Here is a 27,437-nt window from a genome sequence, read left to right on the forward strand (position 1 = left end):
ACCCTCAGGCCGCTTGCCCGGGCACCTGCCCATCTGCTGCCCTCCCCAGCCCAGCCCAGCCCAGCCCAGCCCAGCCCAAAGCAAGGGCTGCACAGCCTGCCCTGCCCAGGCCGGCAGCCCCGCCAAAGCAAGGCCAGCCCGGGGCTGGCGGGGCGGGTGTTTTCTGTCCTCTGGCCTTTCCCCGTTAGTATAGCGGTGAGTATCCCCGCCTGTCACGCGGGAGACCGGGGTTCAACTCCCTGACGGGGAGGCTCCCTTTTGCACAGCCCCCAGCTGGCTAGGGAGCCCCCTCCACGACCAAGCCTCCCGCCCGAGGCAGCGGCCTGGTTGCCGTGGCCCTGCGGAAGGTGCTGGCGGCTGCAAGGCGCCTGGAGCTGCTCCCGCGGGACCTCAGCTGGCCTCAAGGCCCAGGGCAGCCAGCATTGGCCCTTGCCGGCCCGCCGCCTGGGCCTCCGGGGCTGCTGACACAGGCCGCAGCACGCGGTGCCAAGGGGCAGGGGCCAGCTGGAGTGCCTCTGGGCCTGGGGCTCCAGGCAGGCGGGCCCCAGGAGGCAGGAAGCGCACAAGAGCCAGTGCAGTGGGGGACAATTGGCACACACTCCCTTCCTGGGCCTTGGCTTTGGCTAGTGCGGCAACCCAGGGACCGTCTCCAAATTCCCCGCCTCTCTCGCTGCTTCCCTCTCGTCCCTCGGCGAAGCCTGCACGTGGCAGCGCGGCACTTGCGCAGGGGCCGAGGCAGGCGAGGGGCCCGCGGTGCGGCGCTCCCCTGCTGGGCGCGGCCTGCCGGCTTCATCTTTCCCAAGGCCAAAAGCCCAAGCAGCGCGCGGCCTGGGGCTTGCCCGCGCACCCAGGGAGCGAGCCTTGGCGCTCTGCTTCGGCCGGCACACTCCCTAACGCCTGCTGCGGGTGTCAAAGCAGGTCAGCCCCGGGAAGGTGGAGAAGGTGCAGGGCGCCGTCCCGCGCTCCTGCCTTGCCCAGGCTCCAGCTGCAAAAGGAGCCGGCTGCCACACAAGCACGAAGCCCAGCACATAGCGGACAGGATTCGAACCTGTGCAGGGAGACCCCAATGGATTTCTAGCCCATCGCCTTAACCTCTCGGCCACAGCTACCACCAGCAAAAGAGGCAGGCAGCCCGGCCTCCGCCCCACGCCTCTGCAATGGCACCCCGTTGCCAGGTCCTCCAGCCCTGGCTGCACAGCCTGGGCCCCAGGCCCTGGCCCTCAAAAGCCCAGAGGCAAGGCAGCCCCGGGCGGAAGCAGGGCCAGCCAGCCCCTCCACTCGAGGCCAGCCCCAGCACACGTGGCACCAAGCCCCTGTGGGGGCCCTGGACAAAGCCTGGGCCAGGCCACCTGCCTTTGGCTCACGCCCTGCAAGGCCAGCTGTTCCCCAGCGTCCTTGCCATCCTGGCCAGGGAGGCAGCCTTGCTGGAAGGCTGCCTCTGGCCGCGCCAGCCACAAGAGCCCAGCACCCTCAGGCCGCTTGCCCGGGCACCTGCCCATCTGCTGCCCTCCCCAGCCCAGCCCAGCCCAGCCCAGCCCAGCCCAGCCCAGCCCAGCCCAAAGCAAGGGCTGCACAGCCTGCCCTGCCCAGGCCGGCAGCCCCGCCAAAGCAAGGCCAGCCCGGGGCTGGCGGGGCGGGTGTTTTCTGTCCTCTGGCCTTTCCCCGTTAGTATAGCGGTGAGTATCCCCGCCTGTCACGCGGGAGACCGGGGTTCAACTCCCCGACGGGGAGGCTCCCTTTTGCACAGCCCCCAGCTGGCTAGGGAGCCCCCTCCACGACCAAGCCTCCCGCCCGAGGCAGCGGCCTGGTTGCCGTGGCCCTGCGGAAGGTGCTGGCGGCTGCAAGGCGCCTGGAGCTGCTCCCGCGGGACCTCAGCTGGCCTCAAGGCCCAGGGCAGCCAGCATTGGCCCTTGCCGGCCCGCCGCCTGGGCCTCCGGGGCTGCTGACACAGGCCGCAGCACGCGGTGCCAAGGGGCAGGGGCCAGCTGGAGTGCCCCTGGGCCTGGGGCTCCAGGCAGGCGGGCCCCAGGAGGCAGGAAGCGCACAAGAGCCAGTGCAGTGGGGGACAATTGGCACACACTCCCTTCCTGGGCCTTGGCTTTGGCTAGTGCCGCAACCCAGGGACCGTCTCCAAATTCCCCGCCTCTCTCGCTGCTTCCCTCTCGTCCCTCGGCGAAGCCTGCACGTGGCAGCGTGGCATTTGCGCAGGGGCCGAGGCAGGCGAGGGGCCCGCGGTGCGGCGCTCCCCTGCTGGGCGCGGCCTGCCGGCTTCATCTTTCCCAAGGCCAAAAGCCCAAGCAGCGCGCGGCCTGGGGCTTGCCCGCGCACCCAGGGAGCGAGCCTTGGTGCTCTGCTTGGGCCGCCACACTCCCTGACGCCTGCTGCGGGTGTCAAAGCAGGTCAGCCCCGGGAAGGTGGAGAAGGTGCAGGGCGCCGTCCCGCGCTCCTGCCTTGCCCAGGCTCCAGCTGCAAAAGGAGCCGGCTGCCACACAAGCACGAAGCCCAGCACGTAGCTGACAGGATTCGAACCTGTGCAGGGAGACCCCAATGGATTTCTAGCCCATCGCCTTAACCTCTCGGCCACAGCTACCACCAGCAAAAGAGGCAGGCAGCCCGGCCTCCGCCCCACGCCTCTGCAATGGCACCCCGTTGCCAGGTCCTCCAGCCCTGGCTGCACAGCCTGGGCCCCAGGCCCTGGCCCTCAAAAGCCCAGAGGCAAGGCAGCCCCGGGCGGAAGCAGGGCCAGCCAGCCCCTCCACTCGAGGCCAGCCCCAGCACACGTGGCACCAAGCCCCTGTGGGGGCCCTGGACAAAGCCTGGGCCAGGCCACCTGCCTTCGGCTCACGCCCTGCAAGGCCAGCTGTTCCCCAGCGTCCTTGCCATCCTGGCCAGGGAGGCAGCCTTGCTGGGAGGCTGCCTCTGGCCACGCCAGCCACAAGAGCCCAGCACCCTCAGGCCGCTTGCCCGGGCACCTGCCCATCTGCTGCCCTCCCCAGCCCAGCCCAGCCCAGCCCAGCCCAGCCCAGCCCAAAGCAAGGGCTGCACAGCCTGCCCTGCCCAGGCCGGCAGCCCCGCCAAAGCAAGGCCAGCCCGGGGCTGGCGGGGCGGGTGTTTTCTGTCCTCTGGCCTTTCCCCGTTAGTATAGCGGTGAGTATCCCCGCCTGTCACGCGGGAGACCGGGGTTCAACTCCCCGACGGGGAGGCTCCCTTTTGCACAGCCCCCAGCTGGCTAGGGAGCCCCCTCCACGACCAAGCCTCCCGCCCGAGGCAGCGGCCTGGTTGCCGTGGCCCTGCGGAAGGTGCTGGCGGCTGCAAGGCGCCTGGAGCTGCTCCCGCGGGACCTCAGCTGGCCTCAAGGCCCAGGGCAGCCAGCATTGGCCCTTGCCGGCCCGCCGCCTGGGCCTCCGGGGCTGCTGACACAGGCCGCAGCACGCGGTGCCAAGGGGCAGGGGCCAGCTGGAGTGCCTCTGGGCCTGGGGCTCCAGGCAGGCGGGCCCCAGGAGGCAGGAAGCGCACAAGAGCCAGTGCAGTGGGGGACAATTGGCACACACTCCCTTCCTGGGCCTTGGCTTTGGCTAGTGCCGCAACCCAGGGACCGTCTCCAAATTCCCCGCCTCTCTCGCTGCTTCCCTCTCGTCCCTCGGCGAAGCCTGCACGTGGCAGCGCGGCACTTGCGCAGGGGCCGAGGCAGGCGAGGGGCCCGCGGTGCGGCGCTCCCCTGCTGGGCGCGGCCTGCCGGCTTCATCTTTCCCAAGGCCAAAAGCCCAAGCAGCGCGCGGCCTGGGGCTTGCCCGCGCACCCAGGGAGCGAGCCTTGGCGCTCTGCTTCGGCCGGCACACTCCCTAACGCCCGCTGCGGGTGTCAAAGCAGGTCAGCCCCGGGAAGGTGGAGAAGGTGCAGGGCGCCGTCCCGCGCTCCTGCCTTGCCCAGGCTCCAGGTGCGAAAGGAGCCGGCTGCCACACAAGCACGAAGCCCAGCACATAGCGGACAGAATTCGAACCTGTGCAGGGAGACCCCAATGGATTTCTAGCCCATCGCCTTAACCTCTCGGCCACAGCTACCACCAGCAAAAGAGGCAGGCAGCCCGGCCTCCGCCCCACGCCTCTGCAATGGCACCCCGTTGCCAGGTCCTCCAGCCCTGGCTGCACAGCCTGGGCCCCAGGCCCTGGCCCTCAAAAGCCCAGAGGCAAGGCAGCCCCGGGCGGAAGCAGGGCCAGCCAGCCCCTCCACTCGAGGCCAGCCCCAGCACACGTGGCACCAAGCCCCTGTGGGGGCCCTGGACAAAGCCTGGGCCAGGCCACCTGCCTTTGGCTCACGCCCTGCAAGGCCAGCTGTTCCCCAGCGTCCTTGCCATCCTGGCCAGGGAGGCAGCCTTGCTGGAAGGCTGCCTCTGGCCGCGCCAGCCACAAGAGCCCAGCACCCTCAGGCCGCTTGCCCGGGCACCTGCCCATCTGCTGCCCTCCCCAGCCCAGCCCAGCCCAGCCCAGCCCAGCCCAGCCCAAAGCAAGGGCTGCACAGCCTGCCCTGCCCAGGCCGGCAGCCCCGCCAAAGCAAGGCCAGCCCGGGGCTGGCGGGGCGGGTGTTTTCTGTCCTCTGGCCTTTCCCCGTTAGTATAGCGGTGAGTATCCCCGCCTGTCACGCGGGAGACCGGGGTTCAACTCCCTGACGGGGAGGCTCCCTTTTGCACAGCCCCCAGCTGGCTAGGGAGCCCCCTCCACGACCAAGCCTCCCGCCCGAGGCAGCGGCCTGGTTGCCGTGGCCCTGCGGAAGGTGCTGGCGGCTGCAAGGCGCCTGGAGCTGCTCCCGCGGGACCTCAGCTGGCCTCAAGGCCCAGGGCAGCCAGCATTGGCCCTTGCCGTCCCGCCGCCTGGGCCTCCGGGGCTGCTGACACAGGCCGCAGCACGCGGTGCCAAGGGGCAGGGGCCAGCTGGAGTGCCCCTGGGCCTGGGGCTCCAGGCAGGCGGGCCCCAGGAGGCAGGAAGCACACAAGAGCCAGTGCAGTGGGGGACAATTGGCACACACTCCCTTCCTGGGCCTTGGCTTTGGCTAGTGCCGCAACCCAGGGACCGTCTCCAAATTCCCCGCCTCTCTCGCTGCTTCCCTCTCGTCCCTCGGCGAAGCCTGCACGTGGCAGCGCGGCACTTGCGCAGGGGCCGAGGCAGGCGAGGGGCCCGCGGTGCGGCGCTCCCCTGCTGGGCGCGGCCTGCCGGCTTCATCTTTCCCAAGGCCAAAAGCCCAAGCAGCGCGCGGCCTGGGGCTTGCCCGCGCACCCAGGGAGCGAGCCTTGGCGCTCTGCTTCGGCCGGCACACTCCCTGACGCCTGTTGCGGGTGTCAAAGCAGGTCAGCCCCGGGAAGGTGGAGAAGGTGCAGGGCGCCGTCCCGCGCTCCTGCCTTGCCCAGGCTCCAGCTGCAAAAGGAGCCGGCTGCCACACAAGCACGAAGCCCAGCACGTAGCTGACAGGATTCGAACCTGTACAGCGAGACCCCAATGGATTGCTAGCCCATCGCCTTAACCTCTCGGCCACAGCTACCACCAGCAAAAGAGGCAGGCAGCCCGGCCTCCGCCCCACGCCTCTGCAATGGCACCCCGTTGCCAGGTCCTCCAGCCCTGGCTGCACAGCCTGGGCCCCAGGCCCTGGCCCTCAAAAGCCCAGAGGCAAGGCAGCCCCGGGCGGAAGCAGGGCCAGCCAGCCCCTCCACTCGAGGCCAGCCCCAGCACACGTGGCACCAAGCCCCTGTGGGGGCCCTGGACAAAGCCTGGGTCAGGCCACCTGCCTTCGGCTCACGCCCTGCAAGGCCAGCTGTTCCCCAGCGTCCTTGCCATCCTGGCCAGGGAGGCAGCCTTGCTGGGAGGCTGCCTCTGGCCACGCCAGCCACAAGAGCCCAGCACCCTCAGGCCGCTTGCCCGGGCACCTGCCCATCTGCTGCCCTCCCCAGCCCAGCCCAGCCCAGCCCAGCCCAGCCCAGCCCAGCCCAGCCCAGCCCAGCCCAAAGCAAGGGCTGCACAGCCTGCCCTGCCCAGGCCGGCAGCCCCGCCAAAGCAAGGCCAGCCCGGGGCTGGCGGGGCGGGTGGTTTCTGTCCTGCGGCCTTTCCCCGTTAGTATAGCGGTGAGTATCCCTGCCTGTCACGCGGGAGACCGGGGTTCAACTCCCCGACGGGGAGGCTCCCTTTTGCACAGCCCCCAGCTGGCTAGGGAGCCCCCTCCACGACCAAGCCTCCCGCCCGAGGCAGCGGCCTGGTTGCCGTGGCCCTGCGGAAGGTGCTGGCGGCTGCAAGGCGCCTGGAGCTGCTCCTGCGGGACCTCAGCTGGCCTCAAGGCCCAGGGCAGCCAGCATTGGCCCTTGCCGGCCCGCCGCCTGGGCCTCCGGGGCTGCTGACACAGGCCGCAGCACGCGGTGCCAAGGGGCAGGGGCCAGCTGGAGTGCCCCTGGGCCTGGGGCTCCAGGCAGGCGGGCCCCAGGAGGCAGGAAGCGCACAAGAGCCAGTGCAGTGGGGGACAATTGGCACACACTCCCTTCCTGGGCCTTGGCTTTGGCTAGTGCCGCAACCCAGGGACCGTCTCCAAATTCCCCGCCTCTCTCGCTGCTTCCCTCTCGTCCCTTTGCGAAGCCTGCACGTGGCAGCGCGGCACTTGCGCAGGGGCCGAGGCAGGCGAGGGGCCCGCGGTGCGGCGCTCCCCTGCTGGGCGCGGCCTGCCGGCTTCATCTTTCCCAAGGCCAAAAGCCCAAGCAGCGCGCAGCCTGGGGCTTGCCCGCGCACCCAGGGAGCGAGCCTTGGCGCTCTGCTTGGGCCGGCACACTCCCTGACGCCTGCTGCGGGTGTCAAAGCAGGTCAGCCCCGGGAAGGTGGAGAAGGTGCAGGGCGCCGTCCCGCGCTCCTGCCTTGCCCAGGCTCCAGCTGCAAAAGGAGCCGGCTGCCACACAAGCACGAAGCCCAGCACGTAGCTGAGAGGATTCGAACCTGTGCAGGGAGACCCCAATGGATTTCGAGCCCATCGCCTTAACCTCTCGGCCACAGCTACCACCAGCAAAAGAGGCAGGCAGCCCGGCCTCCGCCCCTCGCCTCTGCAATGGCACCCCGTTGCCAGGTCCTCCAGCCCTGGCTGCACAGCCTGGGCCCCAGGCCCTGGCCCTCAAAAGCCCAGAGGCAAGGCAGCCCCGGGCGGAAGCAGGGCCAGCCAGCCCCTCCACTCGAGGCCAGCCCCAGCACACGTGGCACCAAGCCCCTGTGGGGGCCCTGGACAAAGCCTGGGCCAGGCCACCTGCCTTCGGCTCACGCCCTGCAAGGCCAGCTGTTCCCCAGCGTCCTTGCCATCCTGGCCAGGGAGGCAGCCTTGCTGGAAGGCTGCCTCTGGCCGCGCCAGCCACAAGAGCCCAGCACCCTCAGGCCGCTTGCCCGGGCACCTGCCCATCTGCTGCCCTCCCCAGCCCAGCCCAGCCCAGCCCAGCCCAGCCCAGCCCAAAGCAAGGGCTGCACAGCCTGCCCTGCCCAGGCCGGCAGCCCCGCCAAAGCAAGGCCAGCCCGGGGCTGGCGGGGCGGGTGGTTTCTATCCTGCGTCCTTTCCCCGTTAGTATAGCGGTGAGTATCCCCGCCTGTCACGCGGGAGACTGGGGTTCAACTCCCCGACGGGGAGGCTCCCTTTTGCACAGCCCCCAGCTGGCTAGGGAGCCCCCTCCACGACCAAGCCTCCCGCCCGAGGCAGCGGCCTGGTTGCCGTGGCCCTGCGGAAGGTGCTGGCGGCTGCAAGGCGCCTGGAGCTGCTCCCGCGGGACCTCAGCTGGCCTCAAGGCCCAGGGCAGCCAGCATTGGCCCTTGCCGGCCCGCCGCCTGGGCCTCCGGGGCTGCTGACACAGGCCGCAGCACGCGGTGCCAAGGGGCAGGGGCCAGCTGGAGTGCCCCTGGGCCTGGGGCTCCAGGCAGGCGGGCCCCAGGAGGCAGGAAGCGCACAAGAGCCAGTGCAGTGGGGGACAATTGGCACACACTCCCTTCCTGGGCCTTGGCTTTGGCTAGTGCCGCAACCCAGGGACCGTCTCCAAATTCCCCGCCTCTCTCGCTGCTTCCCTCTCGTCCCTCGGCGAAGCCTGCACGTGGCAGCGCGGCACTTGCGCAGGGGCCGAGGCAGGCGAGGGGCCCGCGGTGCGGCGCTCCCCTGCTGGGCGCGGCCTGCCGGCTTCATCTTTCCCAAGGCCAAAAGCCCAAGCAGCGCGCGGCCTGGGGCTTGCCCGCGCACCCAGGGAGCGAGCCTTGGCGCTCTGCTTGGGCCGGCACACTCCCTGACGCCTGCTGCGGGTGTCAAAGCAGGTCAGCCCCGGGAAGGTGGAGAAGGTGCAGGGCGCCGTCCCGCGCTCCTGCCTTGCCCAGGCTCCAGCTGCAAAAGGAGCCGGCTGCCACACAAGCACGAAGCCCAGCACGTAGCTGACAGGATTCGAACCTGTGCAGGGAGACCCCAATGGATTTCGAGCCCATCGCCTTAACCTCTCGGCCACAGCTACCACCAGCAAAAGAGGCAGGCAGCCCGGCCTCCGCCCCACGCCTCTGCAATGGCACCCCGTTGCCAGGTCCTCCAGCCCTGGCTGCACAGCCTGGGCCCCAGGCCCTGGCCCTCAAAAGCCCAGAGGCAAGGCAGCCCCGGGCGGAAGCAGGGCCAGCCAGCCCCTCCACTCGAGGCCAGCCCCAGCACACGTGGCACCAAGCCCCTGTGGGGGCCCTGGACAAAGCCTGGGCCAGGCCACCTGCCTTCGGCTCACGCCCTGCAAGGCCAGCTGTTCCCCAGCGTCCTTGCCATCCTGGCCAGGGAGGCAGCCTTGCTGGGAGGCTGCCTCTGGCCACGCCAGCCACAAGAGCCCAGCACCCTCAGGCCGCTTGCCCGGGCACCTGCCCATCTGCTGCCCTCCCCAGCCCAGCCCAGCCCAGCCCAGCCCAGCCCAGCCCAGCCCAAAGCAAGGGCTGCACAGCCTGCCCTGCCCAGGCCGGCAGCCCCGCCAAAGCAAGGCCAGCCCGGGGCTGGCGGGGCGGGTGTTTTCTGTCCTCTGGCCTTTCCCCGTTAGTATAGCGGTGAGTATCCCCGCCTGTCACGCGGGAGACCGGGGTTCAACTCCCTGACGGGGAGGCTCCCTTTTGCACAGCCCCCAGCTGGCTAGGGAGCCCCCTCCACGACCAAGCCTCCCGCCCGAGGCAGCGGCCTGGTTGCCGTGGCCCTGCGGAAGGTGCTGGCGGCTGCAAGGCGCCTGGAGCTGCTCCCGCGGGACCTCAGCTGGCCTCAAGGCCCAGGGCAGCCAGCATTGGCCCTTGCCGGCCCGCCGCCTGGGCCTCCGGGGCTGCTGACACAGGCCGCAGCACGCGGTGCCAAGGGGCAGGGGCCAGCTGGAGTGCCTCTGGGCCTGGGGCTCCAGGCAGGCGGGCCCCAGGAGGCAGGAAGCGCACAAGAGCCAGTGCAGTGGGGGACAATTGGCACACACTCCCTTCCTGGGCCTTGGCTTTGGCTAGTGCCGCAACCCAGGGACCGTCTCCAAATTCCCCGCCTCTCTCGCTGCTTCCCTCTCGTCCCTCGGCGAAGCCTGCACGTGGCAGCGCGGCACTTGCGCAGGGGCCGAGGCAGGCGAGGGGCCCGCGGTGCGGCGCTCCCCTGCTGGGCGCGGCCTGCCGGCTTCATCTTTCCCAAGGCCAAAAGCCCAAGCAGCGCGCGGCCTGGGGCTTGCCCGCGCACCCAGGGAGCGAGCCTTGGCGCTCTGCTTCGGCCGGCACACTCCCTAACGCCTGCTGCGGGTGTCAAAGCAGGTCAGCCCCGGGAAGGTGGAGAAGGTGCAGGGCGCCGTCCCGCGCTCCTGCCTTGCCCAGGCTCCAGGTGCGAAAGGAGCCGGCTGCCACACAAGCACGAAGCCCAGCACATAGCGGACAGAATTCGAACCTGTGCAGGGAGACCCCAATGGATTTCTAGCCCATCGCCTTAACCTCTCGGCCACAGCTACCACCAGCAAAAGAGGCAGGCAGCCCGGCCTCCGCCCCACGCCTCTGCAATGGCACCCCGTTGCCAGGTCCTCCAGCCCTGGCTGCACAGCCTGGGCCCCAGGCCCTGGCCCTCAAAAGCCCAGAGGCAAGGCAGCCCCGGGCGGAAGCAGGGCCAGCCAGCCCCTCCACTCGAGGCCAGCCCCAGCACACGTGGCACCAAGCCCCTGTGGGGGCCCTGGACAAAGCCTGGGCCAGGCCACCTGCCTTTGGCTCACGCCCTGCAAGGCCAGCTGTTCCCCAGCGTCCTTGCCATCCTGGCCAGGGAGGCAGCCTTGCTGGAAGGCTGCCTCTGGCTGCGCCAGCCACAAGAGCCCAGCACCCTCAGGCCGCTTGCCCGGGCACCTGCCCATCTGCTGCCCTCCCCAGCCCAGCCCAGCCCAGCCCAGCCCAGCCCAGCCCAAAGCAAGGGCTGCACAGCCTGCCCTGCCCAGGCCGGCAGCCCCGCCAAAGCAAGGCCAGCCCGGGGCTGGCGGGGCGGGTGTTTTCTGTCCTCTGGCCTTTCCCCGTTAGTATAGCGGTGAGTATCCCCGCCTGTCACGCGGGAGACCGGGGTTCAACTCCCCGACGGGGAGGCTCCCTTTTGCACAGCCCCCAGCTGGCTAGGGAGCCCCCTCCACGACCAAGCCTCCCGCCCGAGGCAGCGGCCTGGTTGCCGTGGCCCTGCGGAAGGTGCTGGCGGCTGCAAGGCGCCTGGAGCTGCTCCCGCGGGACCTCAGCTGGCCTCAAGGCCCAGGGCAGCCAGCATTGGCCCTTGCCGGCCCGCCGCCTGGGCCTCCGGGGCTGCTGACACAGGCCGCAGCACGCGGTGCCAAGGGGCAGGGGCCAGCTGGAGTGCCCCTGGGCCTGGGGCTCCAGGCAGGCGGGCCCCAGGAGGCAGGAAGCGCACAAGAGCCAGTGCAGTGGGGGACAATTGGCACACACTCCCTTCCTGGGCCTTGGCTTTGGCTAGTGCCGCAACCCAGGGACCGTCTCCAAATTCCCCGCCTCTCTCGCTGCTTCCCTCTCGTCCCTCGGCGAAGCCTGCACGTGGCAGCGCGGCACTTGCGCAGGGGCCGAGGCAGGCGAGGGGCCCGCGGTGCGGCGCTCCCCTGCTGGGCGCGGCCTGCCGGCTTCATCTTTCCCAAGGCCAAAAGCCCAAGCAGCGCGCGGCCTGGGGCTTGCCCGCGCACCCAGGGAGCGAGCCTTGGCGCTCTGCTTGGGCCGGCACACTCCCTGACGCCTGTTGCGGGTGTCAAAGCAGGTCAGCCCCGGGAAGGTGGAGAAGGTGCAGGGCGCCGTCCCGCGCTCCTGCCTTGCCCAGGCTCCAGCTGCAAAAGGAGCCGGCTGCCACACAAGCACGAAGCCCAGCACGTAGCTGACAGGATTCGAACCTGTGCAGCGAGACCCCAATGGATTTCTAGCCCATCGCCTTAACCTCTCGGCCACAGCTACCACCAGCAAAAGAGGCAGGCAGCCCGGCCTCCGCCCCACGCCTCTGCAATGGCACCCCGTTGCCAGGTCCTCCAGCCCTGGCTGCACAGCCTGGGCCCCAGGCCCTGGCCCTCAAAAGCCCAGAGGCAAGGCAGCCCCGGGCGGAAGCAGGGCCAGCCAGCCCCTCCACTCGAGGCCAGCCCCAGCACACGTGGCACCAAGCCCCTGTGGGGGCCCTGGACAAAGCCTGGGCCAGGCCACCTGCCTTCGGCTCACGCCCTGCAAGGCCAGCTGTTCCCCAGCGTCCTTGCCATCCTGGCCAGGGAGGCAGCCTTGCTGGGAGGCTGCCTCTGGCCACGCCAGCCACAAGAGCCCAGCACCCTCAGGCCGCTTGCCCGGGCACCTGCCCATCTGCTGCCCTCCCCAGCCCAGCCCAGCCCAGCCCAGCCCAGCCCAGCCCAGCCCAAAGCAAGGGCTGCACAGCCTGCCCTGCCCAGGCCGGCAGCCCCGCCAAAGCAAGGCCAGCCCGGGGCTGGCGGGGCGGGTGTTTTCTGTCCTCTGGCCTTTCCCCGTTAGTATAGCGGTGAGTATCCCCGCCTGTCACGCGGGAGACCGGGGTTCAACTCCCCGACGGGGAGGCTCCCTTTTGCACAGCCCCCAGCTGGCTAGGGAGCCCCCTCCACGACCAAGCCTCCCGCCCGAGGCAGCGGCCTGGTTGCCGTGGCCCTGCGGAAGGTGCTGGCGGCTGCAAGGCGCCTGGAGCTGCTCCCGCGGGACCTCAGCTGGCCTCAAGGCCCAGGGCAGCCAGCATTGGCCCTTGCCGGCCCGCCGCCTGGGCCTCCGGGGCTGCTGACACAGGCCGCAGCACGCGGTGCCAAGGGGCAGGGGCCAGCTGGAGTGCCTCTGGGCCTGGGGCTCCAGGCAGGCGGGCCCCAGGAGGCAGGAAGCGCACAAGAGCCAGTGCAGTGGGGGACAATTGGCACACACTCCCTTCCTGGGCCTTGGCTTTGGCTAGTGCCGCAACCCAGGGACCGTCTCCAAATTCCCCGCCTCTCTCGCTGCTTCCCTCTCGTCCCTCGGCGAAGCCTGCACGTGGCAGCGCGGCACTTGCGCAGGGGCCGAGGCAGGCGAGGGGCCCGCGGTGCGGCGCTCCCCTGCTGGGCGCGGCCTGCCGGCTTCATCTTTCCCAAGGCCAAAAGCCCAAGCAGCGCGCGGCCTGGGGCTTGCCCGCGCACCCAGGGAGCGAGCCTTGGCGCTCTGCTTCGGCCGGCACACTCCCTAACGCCTGCTGCGGGTGTCAAAGCAGGTCAGCCCCGGGAAGGTGGAGAAGGTGCAGGGCGCCGTCTCGCGCTCCTGCCTTGCCCAGGCTCCAGGTGCGAAAGGAGCCGGCTGCCACACAAGCACGAAGCCCAGCACATAGCGGACAGAATTCGAACCTGTGCAGGGAGACCCCAATGGATTTCTAGCCCATCGCCTTAACCTCTCGGCCACAGCTACCACCAGCAAAAGAGGCAGGCAGCCCGGCCTCCGCCCCACGCCTCTGCAATGGCACCCCGTTGCCAGGTCCTCCAGCCCTGGCTGCACAGCCTGGGCCCCAGGCCCTGGCCCTCAAAAGCCCAGAGGCAAGGCAGCCCCGGGCGGAAGCAGGGCCAGCCAGCCCCTCCACTCGAGGCCAGCCCCAGCACACGTGGCACCAAGCCCCTGTGGGGGCCCTGGACAAAGCCTGGGCCAGGCCACCTGCCTTTGGCTCACGCCCTGCAAGGCCAGCTGTTCCCCAGCGTCCTTGCCATCCTGGCCAGGGAGGCAGCCTTGCTGGAAGGCTGCCTCTGGCCGCGCCAGCCACAAGAGCCCAGCACCCTCAGGCCGCTTGCCCGGGCACCTGCCCATCTGCTGCCCTCCCCAGCCCAGCCCAGCCCAGCCCAGCCCAGCCCAGCCCAAAGCAAGGGCTGCACAGCCTGCCCTGCCCAGGCCGGCAGCCCCGCCAAAGCAAGGCCAGCCCGGGGCTGGCGGGGCGGGTGTTTTCTGTCCTCTGGCCTTTCCCCGTTAGTATAGCGGTGAGTATCCCCGCCTGTCACGCGGGAGACCGGGGTTCAACTCCCCGACGGGGAGGCTCCCTTTTGCACAGCCCCCAGCTGGCTAGGGAGCCCCCTCCACGACCAAGCCTCCCGCCCGAGGCAGCGGCCTGGTTGCCGTGGCCCTGCGGAAGGTGCTGGCGGCTGCAAGGCGCCTGGAGCTGCTCCCGCGGGACCTCAGCTGGCCTCAAGGCCCAGGGCAGCCAGCATTGGCCCTTGCCGGCCCGCCGCCTGGGCCTCCGGGGCTGCTGACACAGGCCGCAGCACGCGGTGCCAAGGGGCAGGGGCCAGCTGGAGTGCCCCTGGGCCTGGGGCTCCAGGCAGGCGGGCCCCAGGAGGCAGGAAGCGCACAAGAGCCAGTGCAGTGGGGGACAATTGGCACACACTCCCTTCCTGGGCCTTGGCTTTGGCTAGTGCCGCAACCCAGGGACCGTCTCCAAATTCCCCGCCTCTCTCGCTGCTTCCCTCTCGTCCCTCGGCGAAGCCTGCACGTGGCAGCGCGGCACTTGCGCAGGGGCCGAGGCAGGCGAGGGGCCCGCGGTGCGGCGCTCCCCTGCTGGGCGCGGCCTGCCGGCTTCATCTTTCCCAAGGCCAAAAGCCCAAGCAGCGCGCGGCCTGGGGCTTGCCCGCGCACCCAGGGAGCGAGCCTTGGCGCTCTGCTTGGGCCGGCACACTCCCTGACGCCTGTTGCGGGTGTCAAAGCAGGTCAGCCCCGGGAAGGTGGAGAAGGTGCAGGGCGCCGTCCCGCGCTCCTGCCTTGCCCAGGCTCCAGCTGCAAAAGGAGCCGGCTGCCACACAAGCACGAAGCCCAGCACGTAGCTGACAGGATTCGAACCTGTACAGCGAGACCCCAATGGATTTCTAGCCCATCGCCTTAACCTCTCGGCCACAGCTACCACCAGCAAAAGAGGCAGGCAGCCCGGCCTCCGCCCCACGCCTCTGCAATGGCACCCCGTTGCCAGGTCCTCCAGCCCTGGCTGCACAGCCTGGGCCCCAGGCCCTGGCCCTCAAAAGCCCAGAGGCAAGGCAGCCCCGGGCGGAAGCAGGGCCAGCCAGCCCCTCCACTCGAGGCCAGCCCCAGCACACGTGGCACCAAGCCCCTGTGGGGGCCCTGGACAAAGCCTGGGTCAGGCCACCTGCCTTCGGCTCACGCCCTGCAAGGCCAGCTGTTCCCCAGCGTCCTTGCCATCCTGGCCAGGGAGGCAGCCTTGCTGGGAGGCTGCCTCTGGCCACGCCAGCCACAAGAGCCCAGCACCCTCAGGCCGCTTGCCCGGGCACCTGCCCATCTGCTGCCCTCCCCAGCCCAGCCCAGCCCAGCCCAGCCCAGCCCAGCCCAGCCCAGCCCAGCCCAAAGCAAGGGCTGCACAGCCTGCCCTGCCCAGGCCGGCAGCCCCGCCAAAGCAAGGCCAGCCCGGGGCTGGCGGGGCGGGTGGTTTCTGTCCTGCGGCCTTTCCCCGTTAGTATAGCGGTGAGTATCCCTGCCTGTCACGCGGGAGACCGGGGTTCAACTCCCCGACGGGGAGGCTCCCTTTTGCACAGCCCCCAGCTGGCTAGGGAGCCCCCTCCACGACCAAGCCTCCCGCCCGAGGCAGCGGCCTGGTTGCCGTGGCCCTGCGGAAGGTGCTGGCGGCTGCAAGGCGCCTGGAGCTGCTCCTGCGGGACCTCAGCTGGCCTCAAGGCCCAGGGCAGCCAGCATTGGCCCTTGCCGGCCCGCCGCCTGGGCCTCCGGGGCTGCTGACACAGGCCGCAGCACGCGGTGCCAAGGGGCAGGGGCCAGCTGGAGTGCCCCTGGGCCTGGGGCTCCAGGCAGGCGGGCCCCAGGAGGCAGGAAGCGCACAAGAGCCAGTGCAGTGGGGGACAATTGGCACACACTCCCTTCCTGGGCCTTGGCTTTGGCTAGTGCCGCAACCCAGGGACCGTCTCCAAATTCCCCGCCTCTCTCGCTGCTTCCCTCTCGTCCCTCGGCGAAGCCTGCACGTGGCAGCGCGGCACTTGCGCAGGGGCCGAGGCAGGCGAGGGGCCCGCGGTGCGGCGCTCCCCTGCTGGGCGCGGCCTGCCGGCTTCATCTTTCCCAAGGCCAAAAGCCCAAGCAGCGCGCAGCCTGGGGCTTGCCCGCGCACCCAGGGAGCGAGCCTTGGCGCTCTGCTTGGGCCGGCACACTCCCTGACGCCTGCTGCGGGTGTCAAAGCAGGTCAGCCCCGGGAAGGTGGAGAAGGTGCAGGGCGCCGTCCCGCGCTCCTGCCTTGCCCAGGCTCCAGCTGCAAAAGGAGCCGGCTGCCACACAAGCACGAAGCCCAGCACGTAGCTGAGAGGATTCGAACCTGTGCAGGGAGACCCCAATGGATTTCGAGCCCATCGCCTTAACCTCTCGGCCACAGCTACCACCAGCAAAAGAGGCAGGCAGCCCGGCCTCCGCCCCTCGCCTCTGCAATGGCACCCCGTTGCCAGGTCCTCCAGCCCTGGCTGCACAGCCTGGGCCCCAGGCCCTGGCCCTCAAAAGCCCAGAGGCAAGGCAGCCCCGGGCGGAAGCAGGGCCAGCCAGCCCCTCCACTCGAGGCCAGCCCCAGCACACGTGGCACCAAGCCCCTGTGGGGGCCCTGGACAAAGCCTGGGCCAGGCCACCTGCCTTCGGCTCACGCCCTGCAAGGCCAGCTGTTCCCCAGCGTCCTTGCCATCCTGGCCAGGGAGGCAGCCTTGCTGGAAGGCTGCCTCTGGCCGCGCCAGCCACAAGAGCCCAGCACCCTCAGGCCGCTTGCCCGGGCACCTGCCCATCTGCTGCCCTCCCCAGCCCAGCCCAGCCCAGCCCAGCCCAGCCCAGCCCAGCCCAGCCCAGCCCAAAGCAAGGGCTGCACAGCCTGCCCTGCCCAGGCCGGCAGCCCCGCCAAAGCAAGGCCAGCCCGGGGCTGGCGGGGCGGGTGTTTTCTGTCCTCTGGCCTTTCCCCGTTAGTATAGCGGTGAGTATCCCCGCCTGTCACGCGGGAGACCGGGGTTCAACTCCCCAACGGGGAGGCTCCCTTTTGCACAGCCCCCAGCTGGCTAGGGAGCCCCCTCCACGACCAAGCCTCCCGCCCGAGGCAGCGGCCTGGTTGCCGTGGCCCTGCGGAAGGTGCTGGCGGCTGCAAGGCGCCTGGAGCTGCTCCCGCGGGACCTCAGCTGGCCTCAAGGCCCAGGGCAGCCAGCATTGGCCCTTGCCGGCCCGCCGCCTGGGCCTCCGGGGCTGCTGACACAGGCCGCAGCACGCGGTGCCAAGGGGCAGGGGCCAGCTGGAGTGCCTCTGGGCCTGGGGCTCCAGGCAGGCGGGCCCCAGGAGGCAGGAAGCGCACAAGAGCCAGTGCAGTGGGGGACAATTGGCACACACTCCCTTCCTGGGCCTTGGCTTTGGCTAGTGCCGCAACCCAGGGACCGTCTCCAAATTCCCCGCCTCTCTCGCTGCTTCCCTCTCGTCCCTCGGCGAAGCCTGCACGTGGCAGCGCGGCACTTGCGCAGGGGCCGAGGCAGGCGAGGGGCCCGCGGTGCGGCGCTCCCCTGCTGGGCGCGGCCTGCCGGCTTCATCTTTCCCAAGGCCAAAAGCCCAAGCAGCGCGCGGCCTGGGGCTTGCCCGCGCACCCAGGGAGCGAGCCTTGGCGCTCTGCTTCGGCCGGCACACTCCCTAACGCCTGCTGCGGGTGTCAAAGCAGGTCAGCCCCGGGAAGGTGGAGAAGGTGCAGGGCGCCGTCCCGCGCTCCTGCCTTGCCCAGGCTCCAGGTGCAAAAGGAGCCGGCTGCCACACAAGCACGAAGCCCAGCACATAGCGGACAGAATTCGAACCTGTGCAGGGAGACCCCAATGGATTTCTAGCCCATCGCCTTAACCTCTCGGCCACAGCTACCACCAGCAAAAGAGGCAGGCAGCCCGGCCTCCGCCCCACGCCTCTGCAATGGCACCCCGTTGCCAGGTCCTCCAGCCCTGGCTGCACAGCCTGGGCCCCAGGCCCTGGCCCTCAAAAGCCCAGAGGCAAGGCAGCCCCGGGCGGAAGCAGGGCCAGCCAGCCCCTCCACTCGAGGCCAGCCCCAGCACACGTGGCACCAAGCCCCTGTGGGGGCCCTGGACAAAGCCTGGGCCAGGCCACCTGCCTTTGGCTCACGCCCTGCAAGGCCAGCTGTTCCCCAGCGTCCTTGCCATCCTGGCCAGGGAGGCAGCCTTGCTGGAAGGCTGCCTCTGGCCGCGCCAGCCACAAGAGCCCAGCACCCTCAGGCCGCTTGCCCGGGCACCTGCCCATCTGCTGCCCTCCCCAGCCCAGCCCAGCCCAGCCCAGCCCAGCCCAGCCCAAAGCAAGGGCTGCACAGCCTGCCCTGCCCAGGCCGGCAGCCCCGCCAAAGCAAGGCCAGCCCGGGGCTGGCGGGGCGGGTGTTTTCTGTCCTCTGGCCTTTCCCCGTTAGTATAGCGGTGAGTATCCCCGCCTGTCACGCGGGAGACCGGGGTTCAACTCCCCGACGGGGAGGCTCCCTTTTGCACAGCCCCCAGCTGGCTAGGGAGCCCCCTCCACGACCAAGCCTCCCGCCCGAGGCAGCGGCCTGGTTGCCGTGGCCCTGCGGAAGGTGCTGGCGGCTGCAAGGCGCCTGGAGCTGCTCCCGCGGGACCTCAGCTGGCCTCAAGGCCCAGGGCAGCCAGCATTGGCCCTTGCCGGCCCGCCGCCTGGGCCTCCGGGGCTGCTGACACAGGCCGCAGCACACGGTGCCAAGGGGCAGGGGCCAGCTGGAGTGCCTCTGGGCCTGGGGCTCCAGGCAGGCGGGCCCCAGGAGGCAGGAAGCGCACAAGAGCCAGTGCAGTGGGGGACAATTGGCACACACTCCCTTCCTGGGCCTTGGCTTTGGCTAGTGCCGCAACCCAGGGACCGTCTCCAAATTCCCCGCCTCTCTCGCTGCTTCCCTCTCGTCCCTCGGCGAAGCCTGCACGTGGCAGCGCGGCACTTGCGCAGGGGCCGAGGCAGGCGAGGGGCCCGCGGTGCGGCGCTCCCCTGCTGGGCGCGGCCTGCCGGCTTCATCTTTCCCAAGGCCAAAAGCCCAAGCAGCGCGCGGCCTGGGGCTTGCCCGCGCACCCAGGGAGCGAGCCTTGGCGCTCTGCTTCGGCCGGCACACTCCCTAACGCCTGCTGCGGGTGTCAAAGCAGGTCAGCCCCGGGAAGGTGGAGAAGGTGCAGGGCGCCGTCCCGCGCTCCTGCCTTGCCCAGGCTCCAGGTGCGAAAGGAGCCGGCTGCCACACAAGCACGAAGCCCAGCACATAGCGGACAGAATTCGAACCTGTGCAGGGAGACCCCAATGGATTTCTAGCCCATCGCCTTAACCTCTCGGCCACAGCTACCACCAGCAAAAGAGGCAGGCAGCCCGGCCTCCGCCCCACGCCTCTGCAATGGCATCCCGTTGCCAGGTCCTCCAGCCCTGGCTGCACAGCCTGGGCCCCAGGCCCTGGCCCTCAAAAGCCCAGAGGCAAGGCAGCCCCGGGCGGAAGCAGGGCCAGCCAGCCCCTCCACTCGAGGCCAGCCCCAGCACACGTGGCACCAAGCCCCTGTGGGGGCCCTGGACAAAGCCTGGGCCAGGCCACCTGCCTTTGGCTCACGCCCTGCAAGGCCAGCTGTTCCCCAGCGTCCTTGCCATCCTGGCCAGGGAGGCAGCCTTGCTGGAAGGCTGCCTCTGGCCGCGCCAGCCACAAGAGCCCAGCACCCTCAGGCCGCTTGCCCAGGCACCTGCCCATCTGCTGCCCTCCCCAGCCCAGCCCAGCCCAGCCCAGCCCAGCCCAGCCCAAAGCAAGGGCTGCACAGCCTGCCCTGCCCAGGCCGGCAGCCCCGCCAAAGCAAGGCCAGCCCGGGGCTGGCGGGGCGGGTGTTTTCTGTCCTCTGGCCTTTCCCCGTTAGTATAGCGGTGAGTATCCCCGCCTGTCACGCGGGAGACCGGGGTTCAACTCCCCGACGGGGAGGCTCCCTTTTGCACAGCCCCCAGCTGGCTAGGGAGCCCCCTCCACGACCAAGCCTCCCGCCCGAGGCAGCGGCCTGGTTGCCGTGGCCCTGCGGAAGGTGCTGGCGGCTGCAAGGCGCCTGGAGCTGCTCCCGCGGGACCTCAGCTGGCCTCAAGGCCCAGGGCAGCCAGCATTGGCCCTTGCCGGCCCGCCGCCTGGGCCTCCGGGGCTGCTGACACAGGCCGCAGCACGCGGTGCCAAGGGGCAGGGGCCAGCTGGAGTGCCCCTGGGCCTGGGGCTCCAGGCAGGCGGGCCCCAGGAGGCAGGAAGCGCACAAGAGCCAGTGCAGTGGGGGACAATTGGCACACACTCCCTTCCTGGGCCTTGGCTTTGGCTAGTGCCGCAACCCAGGGACCGTCTCCAAATTCCCCGCCTCTCTCGCTGCTTCCCTCTCGTCCCTCGGCGAAGCCTGCACGTGGCAGCGCGGCACTTGCGCAGGGGCCGAGGCAGGCGAGGGGCCCGCGGTGCGGCGCTCCCCTGCTGGGCGCGGCCTGCCGGCTTCATCTTTCCCAAGGCCAAAAGCCCAAGCAGCGCGCGGCCTGGGGCTTGCCCGCGCACCCAGGGAGCGAGCCTTGGCGCTCTGCTTGGGCCGGCACACTCCCTGACGCCTGTTGCGGGTGTCAAAGCAGGTCAGCCCCGGGAAGGTGGAGAAGGTGCAGGGCGCCGTCCCGCGCTCCTGCCTTGCCCAGGCTCCAGCTGCAAAAGGAGCCGGCTGCCACACAAGCACGAAGCCCAGCACGTAGCTGACAGGATTCGAACCTGTGCAGCGAGACCCCAATGGATTTCTAGCCCATCGCCTTAACCTCTCGGCCACAGCTACCACCAGCAAAAGAGGCAGGCAGCCCGGCCTCCGCCCCACGCCTCTGCAATGGCACCCCGTTGCCAGGTCCTCCAGCCCTGGCTGCACAGCCTGGGCCCCAGGCCCTGGCCCTCAAAAGCCCAGAGGCAAGGCAGCCCCGGGCGGAAGCAGGGCCAGCCAGCCCCTCCACTCGAGGCCAGCCCCAGCACACGTGGCACCAAGCCCCTGTGGGGGCCCTGGACAAAGCCTGGGCCAGGCCACCTGCCTTCGGCTCACGCCCTGCAAGGCCAGCTGTTCCCCAGCGTCCTTGCCATCCTGGCCAGGGAGGCAGCCTTGCTGGGAGGCTGCCTCTGGCCACGCCAGCCACAAGAGCCCAGCACCCTCAGGCCGCTTGCCCGGGCACCTGCCCATCTGCTGCCCTCCCCAGCCCAGCCCAGCCCAGCCCAGCCCAGCCCAGCCCAGCCCAAAGCAAGGGCTGCACAGCCTGCCCTGCCCAGGCCGGCAGCCCCGCCAAAGCAAGGCCAGCCCGGGGCTGGCGGGGCGGGTGTTTTCTGTCCTCTGGCCTTTCCCCGTTAGTATAGCGGTGAGTATCCCCGCCTGTCACGCGGGAGACCGGGGTTCAACTCCCCGACGGGGAGGCTCCCTTTTGCACAGCCCCCAGCTGGCTAGGGAGCCCCCTCCACGACCAAGCCTCCCGCCCGAGGCAGCGGCCTGGTTGCCGTGGCCCTGCGGAAGGTGCTGGCGGCTGCAAGGCGCCTGGAGCTGCTCCCGCGGGACCTCAGCTGGCCTCAAGGCCCAGGGCAGCCAGCATTGGCCCTTGCCGGCCCGCCGCCTGGGCCTCCGGGGCTGCTGACACAGGCCGCAGCACACGGTGCCAAGTTGCAGGGGCCAGCTGGAGTGCCTCTGGGCCTGGGGCTCCAGGCAGGCGGGCCCCAGGAGGCAGGAAGCGCACAAGAGCCAGTGCAGTGGGGGACAATTGGCACACACTCCCTTCCTGGGCCTTGGCTTTGGCTAGTGCCGCAACCCAGGGACCGTCTCCAAATTCCCCGCCTCTCTCGCTGCTTCCCTCTCGTCCCTCGGCGAAGCCTGCACGTGGCAGCGCGGCACTTGCGCAGGGGCCGAGGCAGGCGAGGGGCCCGCGGTGCGGCGCTCCCCTGCTGGGCGCGGCCTGCCGGCTTCATCTTTCCCAAGGCCAAAAGCCCAAGCAGCGCGCGGCCTGGGGCTTGCCCGCGCACCCAGGGAGCGAGCCTTGGCGCTCTGCTTCGGCCGGCACACTCCCTAACGCCTGCTGCGGGTGTCAAAGCAGGTCAGCCCCGGGAAGGTGGAGAAGGTGCAGGGCGCCGTCCCGCGCTCCTGCCTTGCCCAGGCTCCAGGTGCGAAAGGAGCCGGCTGCCACACAAGCACGAAGCCCAGCACATAGCGGACAGAATTCGAACCTGTGCAGGGAGACCCCAATGGATTTCTAGCCCATCGCCTTAACCTCTCGGCCACAGCTACCACCAGCAAAAGAGGCAGGCAGCCCGGCCTCCGCCCCACGCCTCTGCAATGGCATCCCGTTGCCAGGTCCTCCAGCCCTGGCTGCACAGCCTGGGCCCCAGGCCCTGGCCCTCAAAAGCCCAGAGGCAAGGCAGCCCCGGGCGGAAGCAGGGCCAGCCAGCCCCTCCACTCGAGGCCAGCCCCAGCACACGTGGCACCAAGCCCCTGTGGGGGCCCTGGACAAAGCCTGGGCCAGGCCACCTGCCTTTGGCTCACGCCCTGCAAGGCCAGCTGTTCCCCAGCGTCCTTGCCATCCTGGCCAGGGAGGCAGCCTTGCTGGAAGGCTGCCTCTGGCCGCGCCAGCCACAAGAGCCCAGCACCCTCAGGCCGCTTGCCCAGGCACCTGCCCATCTGCTGCCCTCCCCAGCCCAGCCCAGCCCAGCCCAGCCCAGCCCAGCCCAAAGCAAGGGCTGCACAGCCTGCCCTGCCCAGGCCGGCAGCCCCGCCAAAGCAAGGCCAGCCCGGGGCTGGCGGGGCGGGTGTTTTCTGTCCTCTGGCCTTTCCCCGTTAGTATAGCGGTGAGTATCCCCGCCTGTCACGCGGGAGACCGGGGTTCAACTCCCCGACGGGGAGGCTCCCTTTTGCACAGCCCCCAGCTGGCTAGGGAGCCCCCTCCACGACCAAGCCTCCCGCCCGAGGCAGCGGCCTGGTTGCCGTGGCCCTGCGGAAGGTGCTGGCGGCTGCAAGGCGCCTGGAGCTGCTCCCGCGGGACCTCAGCTGGCCTCAAGGCCCAGGGCAGCCAGCATTGGCCCTTGCCGGCCCGCCGCCTGGGCCTCCGGGGCTGCTGACACAGGCCGCAGCACGCGGTGCCAAGGGGCAGGGGCCAGCTGGAGTGCCCCTGGGCCTGGGGCTCCAGGCAGGCGGGCCCCAGGAGGCAGGAAGCGCACAAGAGCCAGTGCAGTGGGGGACAATTGGCACACACTCCCTTCCTGGGCCTTGGCTTTGGCTAGTGCCGCAACCCAGGGACCGTCTCCAAATTCCCCGCCTCTCTCGCTGCTTCCCTCTCGTCCCTCGGCGAAGCCTGCACGTGGCAGCGCGGCACTTGCGCAGGGGCCGAGGCAGGCGAGGGGCCCGCGGTGCGGCGCTCCCCTGCTGGGCGCGGCCTGCCGGCTTCATCTTTCCCAAGGCCAAAAGCCCAAGCAGCGCGCGGCCTGGGGCTTGCCCGCGCACCCAGGGAGCGAGCCTTGGCGCTCTGCTTGGGCCGGCACACTCCCTGACGCCTGTTGCGGGTGTCAAAGCAGGTCAGCCCCGGGAAGGTGGAGAAGGTGCAGGGCGCCGTCCCGCGCTCCTGCCTTGCCCAGGCTCCAGCTGCAAAAGGAGCCGGCTGCCACACAAGCACGAAGCCCAGCACGTAGCTGACAGGATTCGAACCTGTGCAGCGAGACCCCAATGGATTTCTAGCCCATCGCCTTAACCTCTCGGCCACAGCTACCACCAGCAAAAGAGGCAGGCAGCCCGGCCTCCGCCCCACGCCTCTGCAATGGCACCCCGTTGCCAGGTCCTCCAGCCCTGGCTGCACAGCCTGGGCCCCAGGCCCTGGCCCTCAAAAGCCCAGAGGCAAGGCAGCCCCGGGCGGAAGCAGGGCCAGCCAGCCCCTCCACTCGAGGCCAGCCCCAGCACACGTGGCACCAAGCCCCTGTGGGGGCCCTGGACAAAGCCTGGGCCAGGCCACCTGCCTTCGGCTCACGCCCTGCAAGGCCAGCTGTTCCCCAGCGTCCTTGCCATCCTGGCCAGGGAGGCAGCCTTGCTGGGAGGCTGCCTCTGGCCACGCCAGCCACAAGAGCCCAGCACCCTCAGGCCGCTTGCCCGGGCACCTGCCCATCTGCTGCCCTCCCCAGCCCAGCCCAGCCCAGCCCAGCCCAGCCCAGCCCAGCCCAAAGCAAGGGCTGCACAGCCTGCCCTGCCCAGGCCGGCAGCCCCGCCAAAGCAAGGCCAGCCCGGGGCTGGCGGGGCGGGTGTTTTCTGTCCTCTGGCCTTTCCCCGTTAGTATAGCGGTGAGTATCCCCGCCTGTCACGCGGGAGACCGGGGTTCAACTCCCCGACGGGGAGGCTCCCTTTTGCACAGCCCCCAGCTGGCTAGGGAGCCCCCTCCACGACCAAGCCTCCCGCCCGAGGCAGCGGCCTGGTTGCCGTGGCCCTGCGGAAGGTGCTGGCGGCTGCAAGGCGCCTGGAGCTGCTCCCGCGGGACCTCAGCTGGCCTCAAGGCCCAGGGCAGCCAGCATTGGCCCTTGCCGGCCCGCCGCCTGGGCCTCCGGGGCTGCTGACACAGGCCGCAGCACACGGTGCCAAGGGGCAGGGGCCAGCTGGAGTGCCTCTGGGCCTGGGGCTCCAGGCAGGCGGGCCCCAGGAGGCAGGAAGCGCACAAGAGCCAGTGCAGTGGGGGACAATTGGCACACACTCCCTTCCTGGGCCTTGGCTTTGGCTAGTGCCGCAACCCAGGGACCGTCTCCAAATTCCCCGCCTCTCTCGCTGCTTCCCTCTCGTCCCTCGGCGAAGCCTGCACGTGGCAGCGCGGCACTTGCGCAGGGGCCGAGGCAGGCGAGGGGCCCGCGGTGCGGCGCTCCCCTGCTGGGCGCGGCCTGCCGGCTTCATCTTTCCCAAGGCCAAAAGCCCAAGCAGCGCGCGGCCTGGGGCTTGCCCGCGCACCCAGGGAGCGAGCCTTGGCGCTCTGCTTCGGCCGGCACACTCCCTAACGCCTGCTGCGGGTGTCAAAGCAGGTCAGCCCCGGGAAGGTGGAGAAGGTGCAGGGCGCCGTCCCGCGCTCCTGCCTTGCCCAGGCTCCAGGTGCGAAAGGAGCCGGCTGCCACACAAGCACGAAGCCCAGCACATAGCGGACAGAATTCGAACCTGTGCAGGGAGACCCCAATGGATTTCTAGCCCATCGCCTTAACCTCTCGGCCACAGCTACCACCAGCAAAAGAGGCAGGCAGCCCGGCCTCCGCCCCACGCCTCTGCAATGGCACCCCGTTGCCAGGTCCTCCAGCCCTGGCTGCACAGCCTGGGCCCCAGGCCCTGGCCCTCAAAAGCCCAGAGGCAAGGCAGCCCCGGGCGGAAGCAGGGCCAGCCAGCCCCTCCACTCGAGGCCAGCCCCAGCACACGTGGCACCAAGCCCCTGTGGGGGCCCTGGACAAAGCCTGGGCCAGGCCACCTGCCTTTGGCTCACGCCCTGCAAGGCCAGCTGTTCCCCAGCGTCCTTGCCATCCTGGCCAGGGAGGCAGCCTTGCTGGAAGGCTGCCTCTGGCTGCGCCAGCCACAAGAGCCCAGCACCCTCAGGCCGCTTGCCCGGGCACCTGCCCATCTGCTGCCCTCCCCAGCCCAGCCCAGCCCAGCCCAGCCCAGCCCAGCCCAAAGCAAGGGCTGCACAGCCTGCCCTGCCCAGGCCGGCAGCCCCGCCAAAGCAAGGCCAGCCCGGGGCTGGCGGGGCGGGTGTTTTCTGTCCTCTGGCCTTTCCCCGTTAGTATAGCGGTGAGTATCCCCGCCTGTCACGCGGGAGACCGGGGTTCAACTCCCCGACGGGGAGGCTCCCTTTTGCACAGCCCCCAGCTGGCTAGGGAGCCCCCTCCACGACCAAGCCTCCCGCCCGAGGCAGCGGCCTGGTTGCCGTGGCCCTGCGGAAGGTGCTGGCGGCTGCAAGGCGCCTGGAGCTGCTCCCGCGGGACCTCAGCTGGCCTCAAGGCCCAGGGCAGCCAGCATTGGCCCTTGCCGGCCCGCCGCCTGGGCCTCCGGGGCTGCTGACACAGGCCGCAGCACGCGGTGCCAAGGGGCAGGGGCCAGCTGGAGTGCCCCTGGGCCTGGGGCTCCAGGCAGGCGGGCCCCAGGAGGCAGGAAGCGCACAAGAGCCAGTGCAGTGGGGGACAATTGGCACACACTCCCTTCCTGGGCCTTGGCTTTGGCTAGTGCCGCAACCCAGGGACCGTCTCCAAATTCCCCGCCTCTCTCGCTGCTTCCCTCTCGTCCCTCGGCGAAGCCTGCACGTGGCAGCGCGGCACTTGCGCAGGGGCCGAGGCAGGCGAGGGGCCCGCGGTGCGGCGCTCCCCTGCTGGGCGCGGCCTGCCGGCTTCATCTTTCCCAAGGCCAAAAGCCCAAGCAGCGCGCGGCCTGGGGCTTGCCCGCGCACCCAGGGAGCGAGCCTTGGCGCTCTGCTTGGGCCGGCACACTCCCTGACGCCTGTTGCGGGTGTCAAAGCAGGTCAGCCCCGGGAAGGTGGAGAAGGTGCAGGGCGCCGTCCCGCGCTCCTGCCTTGCCCAGGCTCCAGCTGCAAAAGGAGCCGGCTGCCACACAAGCACGAAGCCCAGCACGTAGCTGACAGGATTCGAACCTGTGCAGCGAGACCCCAATGGATTTCTAGCCCATCGCCTTAACCTCTCGGCCACAGCTACCACCAGCAAAAGAGGCAGGCAGCCCGGCCTCCGCCCCACGCCTCTGCAATGGCACCCCGTTGCCAGGTCCTCCAGCCCTGGCTGCACAGCCTGGGCCCCAGGCCCTGGCCCTCAAAAGCCCAGAGGCAAGGCAGCCCCGGGCGGAAGCAGGGCCAGCCAGCCCCTCCACTCGAGGCCAGCCCCAGCACACGTGGCACCAAGCCCCTGTGGGGGCCCTGGACAAAGCCTGGGCCAGGCCACCTGCCTTCGGCTCACGCCCTGCAAGGCCAGCTGTTCCCCAGCGTCCTTGCCATCCTGGCCAGGGAGGCAGCCTTGCTGGGAGGCTGCCTCTGGCCACGCCAGCCACAAGAGCCCAGCACCCTCAGGCCGCTTGCCCGGGCACCTGCCCATCTGCTGCCCTCCCCAGCCCAGCCCAGCCCAGCCCAGCCCAGCCCAGCCCAGCCCAAAGCAAGGGCTGCACAGCCTGCCCTGCCCAGGCCGGCAGCCCCGCCAAAGCAAGGCCAGCCCGGGGCTGGCGGGGCGGGTGTTTTCTGTCCTCTGGCCTTTCCCCGTTAGTATAGCGGTGAGTATCCCCGCCTGTCACGCGGGAGACCGGGGTTCAACTCCCCGACGGGGAGGCTCCCTTTTGCACAGCCCCCAGCTGGCTAGGGAGCCCCCTCCACGACCAAGCCTCCCGCCCGAGGCAGCGGCCTGGTTGCCGTGGCCCTGCGGAAGGTGCTGGCGGCTGCAAGGCGCCTGGAGCTGCTCCCACGGGACCTCAGCTGGCCTCAAGGCCCAGGGCAGCCAGCATTGGCCCTTGCCGGCCCGCCGCCTGGGCCTCCGGGGCTGCTGACACAGGCCGCAGCACGCGGTGCCAAGGGGCAGGGGCCAGCTGGAGTGCCTCTGGGCCTGGGGCTCCAGGCAGGCGGGCCCCAGGAGGCAGGAAGCGCACAAGAGCCAGTGCAGTGGGGGACAATTGGCACACACTCCCTTCCTGGGCCTTGGCTTTGGCTAGTGCCGCAACCCAGGGACCGTCTCCAAATTCCCCGCCTCTCTCGCTGCTTCCCTCTCGTCCCTCGGCGAAGCCTGCACGTGGCAGCGCGGCACTTGCGCAGGGGCCGAGGCAGGCGAGGGGCCCGCGGTGCGGCGCTCCCCTGCTGGGCGCGGCCTGCCGGCTTCATCTTTCCCAAGGCCAAAAGCCCAAGCAGCGCGCGGCCTGGGGCTTGCCCGCGCACCCAGGGAGCGAGCCTTGGCGCTCTGCT

At 70.4% G+C, this 27,437-nt stretch overlaps 22 non-coding genes across 22 annotated transcripts; 12 read left to right on the forward strand and 10 right to left on the reverse strand.

Moving 5' to 3' along the window:
- Window positions 1–1,659: 1,659 nt before the first annotated feature.
- On the forward strand, window positions 1,660–1,731 carry TRNAD-GUC (transfer RNA aspartic acid (anticodon GUC)). The gene has a single exon. It is a non-coding gene; the product is annotated as a tRNA-Asp (tRNA).
- Window positions 1,732–2,508: 777 nt separating this feature from the next.
- TRNAS-AGA (transfer RNA serine (anticodon AGA)) lies at window positions 2,509–2,590 on the reverse strand. Its single transcript has one exon. It is a non-coding gene; the product is annotated as a tRNA-Ser (tRNA).
- A 540-nt stretch (window positions 2,591–3,130) lies between these two features.
- TRNAD-GUC (transfer RNA aspartic acid (anticodon GUC)) lies at window positions 3,131–3,202 on the forward strand. The gene has a single exon. It is a non-coding gene; the product is annotated as a tRNA-Asp (tRNA).
- A 2,248-nt stretch (window positions 3,203–5,450) lies between these two features.
- TRNAA-AGC (transfer RNA alanine (anticodon AGC)) lies at window positions 5,451–5,532 on the reverse strand. The gene has a single exon. It is a non-coding gene; the product is annotated as a tRNA-Ala (tRNA).
- A 1,409-nt stretch (window positions 5,533–6,941) lies between these two features.
- Window positions 6,942–7,023, reverse strand: TRNAS-CGA (transfer RNA serine (anticodon CGA)). Its single transcript has one exon. It is a non-coding gene; the product is annotated as a tRNA-Ser (tRNA).
- Window positions 7,024–8,412: 1,389 nt separating this feature from the next.
- On the reverse strand, window positions 8,413–8,494 carry TRNAS-CGA (transfer RNA serine (anticodon CGA)). Its single transcript has one exon. It is a non-coding gene; the product is annotated as a tRNA-Ser (tRNA).
- Window positions 8,495–10,510: 2,016 nt separating this feature from the next.
- Window positions 10,511–10,582, forward strand: TRNAD-GUC (transfer RNA aspartic acid (anticodon GUC)). The gene has a single exon. It is a non-coding gene; the product is annotated as a tRNA-Asp (tRNA).
- A 777-nt stretch (window positions 10,583–11,359) lies between these two features.
- On the reverse strand, window positions 11,360–11,441 carry TRNAS-AGA (transfer RNA serine (anticodon AGA)). Its single transcript has one exon. It is a non-coding gene; the product is annotated as a tRNA-Ser (tRNA).
- A 545-nt stretch (window positions 11,442–11,986) lies between these two features.
- Window positions 11,987–12,058, forward strand: TRNAD-GUC (transfer RNA aspartic acid (anticodon GUC)). The gene has a single exon. It is a non-coding gene; the product is annotated as a tRNA-Asp (tRNA).
- A 1,399-nt stretch (window positions 12,059–13,457) lies between these two features.
- On the forward strand, window positions 13,458–13,529 carry TRNAD-GUC (transfer RNA aspartic acid (anticodon GUC)). The gene has a single exon. It is a non-coding gene; the product is annotated as a tRNA-Asp (tRNA).
- Window positions 13,530–14,306: 777 nt separating this feature from the next.
- On the reverse strand, window positions 14,307–14,388 carry TRNAS-AGA (transfer RNA serine (anticodon AGA)). The gene has a single exon. It is a non-coding gene; the product is annotated as a tRNA-Ser (tRNA).
- A 1,404-nt stretch (window positions 14,389–15,792) lies between these two features.
- On the reverse strand, window positions 15,793–15,874 carry TRNAS-CGA (transfer RNA serine (anticodon CGA)). Its single transcript has one exon. It is a non-coding gene; the product is annotated as a tRNA-Ser (tRNA).
- A 2,026-nt stretch (window positions 15,875–17,900) lies between these two features.
- Window positions 17,901–17,972, forward strand: TRNAD-GUC (transfer RNA aspartic acid (anticodon GUC)). Its single transcript has one exon. It is a non-coding gene; the product is annotated as a tRNA-Asp (tRNA).
- Window positions 17,973–19,371: 1,399 nt separating this feature from the next.
- Window positions 19,372–19,443, forward strand: TRNAD-GUC (transfer RNA aspartic acid (anticodon GUC)). Its single transcript has one exon. It is a non-coding gene; the product is annotated as a tRNA-Asp (tRNA).
- A 777-nt stretch (window positions 19,444–20,220) lies between these two features.
- TRNAS-AGA (transfer RNA serine (anticodon AGA)) lies at window positions 20,221–20,302 on the reverse strand. The gene has a single exon. It is a non-coding gene; the product is annotated as a tRNA-Ser (tRNA).
- Window positions 20,303–20,847: 545 nt separating this feature from the next.
- On the forward strand, window positions 20,848–20,919 carry TRNAD-GUC (transfer RNA aspartic acid (anticodon GUC)). The gene has a single exon. It is a non-coding gene; the product is annotated as a tRNA-Asp (tRNA).
- A 1,399-nt stretch (window positions 20,920–22,318) lies between these two features.
- TRNAD-GUC (transfer RNA aspartic acid (anticodon GUC)) lies at window positions 22,319–22,390 on the forward strand. Its single transcript has one exon. It is a non-coding gene; the product is annotated as a tRNA-Asp (tRNA).
- A 777-nt stretch (window positions 22,391–23,167) lies between these two features.
- On the reverse strand, window positions 23,168–23,249 carry TRNAS-AGA (transfer RNA serine (anticodon AGA)). The gene has a single exon. It is a non-coding gene; the product is annotated as a tRNA-Ser (tRNA).
- A 545-nt stretch (window positions 23,250–23,794) lies between these two features.
- On the forward strand, window positions 23,795–23,866 carry TRNAD-GUC (transfer RNA aspartic acid (anticodon GUC)). The gene has a single exon. It is a non-coding gene; the product is annotated as a tRNA-Asp (tRNA).
- A 1,399-nt stretch (window positions 23,867–25,265) lies between these two features.
- Window positions 25,266–25,337, forward strand: TRNAD-GUC (transfer RNA aspartic acid (anticodon GUC)). The gene has a single exon. It is a non-coding gene; the product is annotated as a tRNA-Asp (tRNA).
- Window positions 25,338–26,114: 777 nt separating this feature from the next.
- TRNAS-AGA (transfer RNA serine (anticodon AGA)) lies at window positions 26,115–26,196 on the reverse strand. Its single transcript has one exon. It is a non-coding gene; the product is annotated as a tRNA-Ser (tRNA).
- A 545-nt stretch (window positions 26,197–26,741) lies between these two features.
- On the forward strand, window positions 26,742–26,813 carry TRNAD-GUC (transfer RNA aspartic acid (anticodon GUC)). Its single transcript has one exon. It is a non-coding gene; the product is annotated as a tRNA-Asp (tRNA).
- The last annotated feature ends 624 nt before the right edge of the window (window positions 26,814–27,437 follow it).

The sequence above is a fragment of the Alligator mississippiensis genome, chromosome 15 (genome assembly GCF_030867095.1).
Source record: "Alligator mississippiensis isolate rAllMis1 chromosome 15, rAllMis1, whole genome shotgun sequence".
Lineage (NCBI taxonomy): Eukaryota > Metazoa > Chordata > Crocodylia > Alligatoridae > Alligator > Alligator mississippiensis.